This window comes from Myotis daubentonii, chromosome 15 (genome assembly GCF_963259705.1).
Source record: "Myotis daubentonii chromosome 15, mMyoDau2.1, whole genome shotgun sequence".
In the NCBI taxonomy this organism is placed as follows: Eukaryota; Metazoa; Chordata; class Mammalia; order Chiroptera; family Vespertilionidae; genus Myotis; species Myotis daubentonii.
This window is the reverse complement of record NC_081854.1, coordinates 32,683,442-32,689,611: the sequence shown is the minus strand read 5'-3', so window position 1 is coordinate 32,689,611 and position 6,170 is coordinate 32,683,442. Positions and strand designations below refer to the sequence as shown.

The following is a 6,170-nucleotide window of genomic DNA, read 5'->3' as shown; positions in this document are numbered from 1 at the left end:
TGGGTCAAATAGCAGTTCCATTTTTAACTTTTTGAGGAACCTCCATACTGTTTTCTTTTTTGTAAAGTATGGTCATTAATGCCGTGACTTGACCCTAATGGTGGAACAGGCGGGCAGGAAATGGCAAACGGTGTTTTAAAGGTGGGGACACTGGGCGCGGGGAAGCAAGCAGAACCAGGCGATGCTCCCCGACTCCCTGCGGAGCTCCTGGCCACCCACCCCTACAGCCACCAGATCGCCCACAACAGCCTGCTCCCCTTCCCAAGACACCCTACTTTTAAGCAGACCCAGGAAACGAGGTTCCCGGGACCTTCCCGCCGGAGATCTCCGAGCAAGTCCCAGAGGCGGGGGGCCAGGCCTCTCACCGAGGAGCAGCCGGGCGAGAGCCACCCGCACGCAAGGACCCGGCACAGCCGTGAGCGCCTGGCGCGGGCGGCGGCACTGTCCTGTCACGTGACGTCGCTCGGGCCGCCCTCACGCCTGCGCAGACCGGGCCGGGGGCGGGCGCGGCGGCTGACTGACAGCTCGCGCGAGGACCCGACTCTCCGGCCAGCGCCGCAGCTGCACCGCCGAGCCCACCAGCGCCCGCTCGCTCTGTCTATCCCTGACCCGCCGGCGCGCCGCGGTGAGAGGGGCACCCCCGCCGGTGCCCGCGCGGGGTAGACGGGCCGGGGTCCCGGGGAGGCGCGGGAGCTCTCCGGAGGGCGACAGCTGGAGCGCCCGAGGCAACGGCACGGGCTTCTCTGGGACCCGCGCGTGAGGGGCTGTGGGAGGGGCAGGGGGTCACTGGTGACGCGGGGTCGAGGGCCTTGGGCCGCAGGGATTCCTGCGGGGTCCGCGGTGCCCGGCGGGGGTGAAGAAACGGGAAGGGGAGCCCGCAGGCTGGGGGACCGTACGCGGGGTCCCCAGCCCCGGTGGCAGATGGTGTCGCCAAGTGGCTCTGCGATGGAGCTGGCTCGCCGTCTTGAGGGGATGAAGACCCCCAGGCCCCTGGGAAGGCGTGCCAGGGGGAGTGCCTGCGACCAGGCTGGAAAGACCTTTGCCAAGTCGTGCGTGTGTTCGGTTTTAAGTTTGCTGCCTCTCTGCTCCCGGGTGGCGGACGCGGGAGGGGTGGGGGCGCCTGCCCAGGGCTCCCCTCCTCCGGGCCGGTCAGTGAGCACAGCGGGGTTTGCAGAGGGCGCAGCAGCACAAACGCGGCGTTAGAAACGCAGTGCAGGACAGCTGGTTCCGGACGGCTGAACCGGTGTCCGGGCCTTTGAAAGGACTGGATGTGGTCTTTTGGAGCTGGGGACATGTTCCTCTTGTACAGGGTTTGTGCTTCCCTAGGTTGCACGTAGATGGGATTTGGGAGAAGGAGACCGGGGAGAGGAAAAGGTACTGGCCAGCGCCTCCAACTCTCTGGTTAAGTGCTAGGCAAGGGTGCCAACCTGCAGAATGAGCAGGAACTTGGCTCTGAGCTGGCACCGGTGAGGCGCCCTGACCTGGGGGTTGTAGCTGTGGTGAGTCAGTGTTCCAGGCAAGCTGACATCTGTCAGGGGCCAGGTCATAGTCACCTAAGGCTAATGCTTCAGATTCATTTAATTGCAGGCACCCCCCCCCCCCCCCCAAATCTAAACCTGGGCAGCGGAGATGCTTAGCACTGAATTAAGCAAAGAAAAAAAAAAGGAAACTTAAGATTGTATTACACGTGAGCACTCCTTGCCGTCTTCTCATATTTCTGTTTGGAAGTGTGTCTTCTCCCATTATGCAAAGTATTTCCCTTTGGCTGTCACTCATTTTTTTATTTCCACTTTGTTGAGAAATAGGACTGAAGTGCAGGGCAATAAGCTATGGAGATCGGCTCACAATGAAAAAGTTGACTCATGAGATTTTCCTTTTCCATTAAAGAAATGAAGATAGCTGAGGATGCACACATAGCACTCTTGGTGATCAGCAGATTATCTTCAGCCTCTCGTTTGGTTCTGGAATGCATTCCCATGTTTTTGTTGTTGCTGTTGTTTGCAGTGTTTGTCTTTTGTAGGGCATTGTCAGTTAATGTGACGATAGTTTGTATTATTTGAGAATGTAACAATCTACATATATAAAAGCCTAAGCTACCATCTGACTGTCCGACCGTCTGATCGGTAGCTATGATGTGCATTGATCACCAGGGGGCAGATGCTCAATGCAGGAGCTGCCGAGCTGCAGTGACTTGGCAGCTGCGGTTCTCGAGTGACGCACCCGGAACCAGAGAGGAGGGACCCTGATTCCAGGGTGCATCGCCCAAGAACCGCCCTCTTGCAATCCTGGACCCCTCGGGGGATGTTGGAGATTCTGATCCCCACAGGCCAGGCCAAGGGACCCCACCGGTGCACAAATCCATGCACCAGGCCTCTAGTTAAAGATAATGAAGATATTCAGTGACGTTAGTAAGTTATCAACCTTATGAATTTGCTACAGAATTCCAGAAAGTGGAGAACATCCACAAATATCAGATGTGGTTCTCTTTTCGTGACAATGACTGATTCTTCAGAGGTAAACTGCTTTATGTTGACTTCCAATGGCTCTAAAGGGACTTCTTCTAGGACAATCTTTAGGAAAAGTTTAGAGTGGGGTGAGTTATACTACATGTCTCCCTCTCTGCCTCCCTCCTCTTTCAAAAAAGAAAATAATCAGGTTAAAAGAAGCATCAAAAGCATCCTTGGAAGATAAAAAAGAGTCATGGAAAGGCAATGAGCTGCAGGAAAGAGCTGCAAAGGGAGGAGAAAAGTCCTGTTACCAATAATAACCCCTCACTCTTACACGAGAGTACTTTACAAAGGGCTTCCGCACGCAAAATCTTAATTGATCTCCACAATAAACTTGGAGTGATAGGTGGTGTCCTCATTTCAGTGTCACGCATGGAGAAACTGAGGCTAAGTGACTTGCCCAAGGTCACTTAGGTGCGAGGGGGCAAAGCGGTGGTAAACGTAGCCATCTGGCACAGGATGTGGAAGGGGATGCGGGACGGACCTGGCCAGAGAGCTGCTCGTCCAGAGGCCGCAGGGCTTTCCCAGCGTCCACTGGCAGAGCATCCTTCCCTCCTACCATTTCCCTGCTTACGAAGTCAGCTCAGCTTTCAGGGGCAGGTGCGCCTTCACCACTTCCTCCTACCCCGAGCGTCTACTCAGATTTGTTTTTAAGTCTTTGAGAAACCCAGTAGGAAGTATGATTGCAGGGAGTGTCTTTTGCTCAAGTGCTCAGTGTTTCCAAATAGTCTAGGTGTCTTCAGCTGTGTGATGCAAGAGCCCAAAGCAATTGTAGGGAAACTTGCCATAATTGTTTTCCTTGTCCTTCATCCGGAAGAGAAATGCAGTGGTTGTGAAACCTCAGGAGCTGAGCTAGTAGTTGTTGTTTTTTTTATCGTTTTAATACATGGTATTGTTTGGGTAATGTTGACACCGAAAAACACACACAACGCAACAACAACAAACATGGCACAACTGTTCTCATTAAGGAAAGAACAAGGTTTAATCCCTGGGCATCAAGAAGGGACTTCAGCCCTGGTGGGTGGCTCAGTTGGTTGGAGCGGTGTCCTGTACACCAAAAGGTTGTGGGTTCGATTCCCAGTCAGGGCAGGTACCTAAGTTGCACACAGGAGGGGGTGCATACAGGAGCCAACTGATTCTTCTCTCTCACATCAAGGTCTCTCTCTCTCTCTCTCTCTCTCTCTCTCTCTCTCTCTCTCTCTCCCTCCCTCCCTCCCTCCCTCCCTCCCTCCCTCCCTCCACCTTTTCCTCTTTCTAAACATATCCTCAGGTGAAGGTGTGTGTGTGTGTGTGTGTGTGTGTGTGTGTGTGTTTAGAGGGACTCCAGGGGGAGGTTATCCTAGATACGTTTCAGTAGGCAAACTTAGGGCAATCAATAGAAATATAGGTCTGGAATGAGAAAGGTGATAGTTCCAGTCTGCTCCATGCTTAGAATATTGTGTTCCTTTCTAGACATCACATTTAATGAAGGACATAGGGAAAAATCAAGCACGTTCATTGGGAATTGCTCCAGTGGTGAATGATTTCGAGCCGGTAAGCCACGAGGATCTTAGGAGCCAGCCTCATGAAAGGTTCAGACTGTCATTTATTAAACTTGTCCTGTAAAGGCCCAAGATCCCCAAAACCAAAGGATAAAAGTAATAGTGAGAAAGACTTCAGTTTTAAGAACTTTATTGTGTCAGAGAGATCTTTTGAAAACTATGAGTCATCATGTCTCTCCCCAGTGGCTTCCCTGTACTCATGGGATCAAATTGAAACATCTTACCTTAGTCTACTGGGGTGGCTTTGAGTACCGACCGACATTGCCTGTTTCTCCAGCTTCATCACTTACTACTCTCTTACTCACGGAAGGCCCACCTTCTTTCTGTGCTTTGAGCATGTCTACCTTGCTCTGCCTCAGGGCCCTTGCACCGGTGGTTCCTCCTGCCAGATTTTCCCACGGCTGGCTCCCTGTAATTCAAGTCACTGCTCCAAAGTCTCATCCTCAGTGGGGCATTCCCTAACCATCAGGTAATTTCTTCCTGGATCCACTTCCTGGATCCCACTCACTCTATCTCATTACATTGTTTTATTTTTTCATAACACTATCAGAAATGACCTTATTTGAGGACCCTGTTATTGTCTGCTCCACATTTACCACTCCTTATCAACAGTGCCCCAAACAGTACCTGGCATATAGTAGGTGCTTAATAAATATTTTTAAATGAATGGTATTTATGACAGTCAAACCTTTTCATGAGTGTGTGTGGGGGGGAATTGCTTCGTTGGTATATACTATTGGTTTTTTGTTGGTTGGTTTGTTTTTTACTAGAGACAGTCATACATAAGCTGGCCAGCTGACCTTTGGGCAAGAGAATTCACGCATTCGATGGGTAGCAAAATCAGATAACTTCCTGAATTAGTTTCCTAGGGCTGCTGTGATGAAGTACCACACACTGTGGCATAAAACGAGGGTTTATTCTATCACGGTTGGAGGGATCAGAAATGCAGAAGGTGTTGGTGAGGTGGTTCCTTCTTGGGGCTCTGAGGGAGAATCCTCATGCCTTTCCCAGCCTCAGCGGCTTCCAGCAGACCTTGGTGTTCCTCAGCTGCGGCTGCACCCCTCCCCCCTCTGCCCCTGTGTCACGTGGCCTTCTTCTCCCTGTGTATGCCTTCACTTATCTTCTCTGTATGTGTGTCTCCGTTTCTTCTCTTTTTATAAGGATACCAGTCAAATTGGATTTAGGACCCAACCTATGCCATTATGATTTTCTCTTAATTTAACTAATTGCATCTGCAGAGACCCTGTTTCCAAATAAGGCCATATTCACAGGTTCCGGGGGTTAAGACTTCAACACATCTTTTTAGGGGGACACAACTCAATGCATAACATCTTCCAACTTCAAGTCCAGTGACACTTTAAAGGGAAAAACTGGCAGGAGGTGCTGGGCTTTTAGGGATAATGACATGGATTTGGATATTTGTACATAAAGCTTCCATGGTTCTTACAACTGGCAAGGTAAGTGGTGATCTTTATATGTCACAAGTGAGGAGGAGCAATTGAGTGACTTGCCCAAGGTCATGCAGGACCAGATGAACCTGCCGACTCTGATTACAAAGCCCTCGTCCTCCCTACCCCTCACCGCCTGCTGGCGGACAGGTCTTACTGGTGGCAAATGCAGTAGGTTCTGGGACTTCTCCCCTGGCTCTGCGGGGGCCTGGGGGGATTATTTCCTTTAATACACCCTCATTTTGCTGGACCCTGCCCTTGTGCTGCAGGACTAGCTCGCTGATGCCCAGTGGTGGAATAAAGATACAGCCGAATGTGGCGCTCCAGTGTTGGACCTCATGCAGTGGCTTTGATGCGAGGTGATATCATTAGAAGTTGCATTTTCCCTTGTGGAGCTGTTCCAGTGATTCTGAAGGGCCTTTTCATAAGGTTTTGAGAGTCCTGAGTTTCAGAGTCTTAGATTTTTGACCCTGAAAGGCTATTGCTGATGTTCTAAAAGCAAGCCATCCAGGAGGTCATAGAATAACTTTTCTCATTTTGGAGGTGGGGGTGAGGGGGTAAGGGAGTGGGTGAGAGCAGGGCAGGCTGCCAGCAAAATATCTGAAATGACTTGCACCTTTGCCCTCAGAGACCTTTTTATTTTTGGCTCTGTCTTACTCAATATCAAATCCCCC

The 6,170-nt window shown here is 51.2% G+C and overlaps 1 protein-coding gene across 2 annotated transcripts in view; it reads left to right on the top strand.

The window, feature by feature from the left end:
* Positions 1 to 499: 499 nt before the first annotated feature.
* The window catches only part of KIAA0513 (KIAA0513 ortholog), a 54,529-nt gene continuing 48,858 nt past the window's right edge, over positions 500 to 6,170 (top strand). For both annotated transcript variants that reach the window (XM_059667168.1, XM_059667167.1), the window contains exon 1: positions 500 to 625. The gene's annotated coding sequence lies outside the window, so the exon portion shown is untranslated. The remainder of the gene's footprint in view (positions 626 to 6,170) is intronic.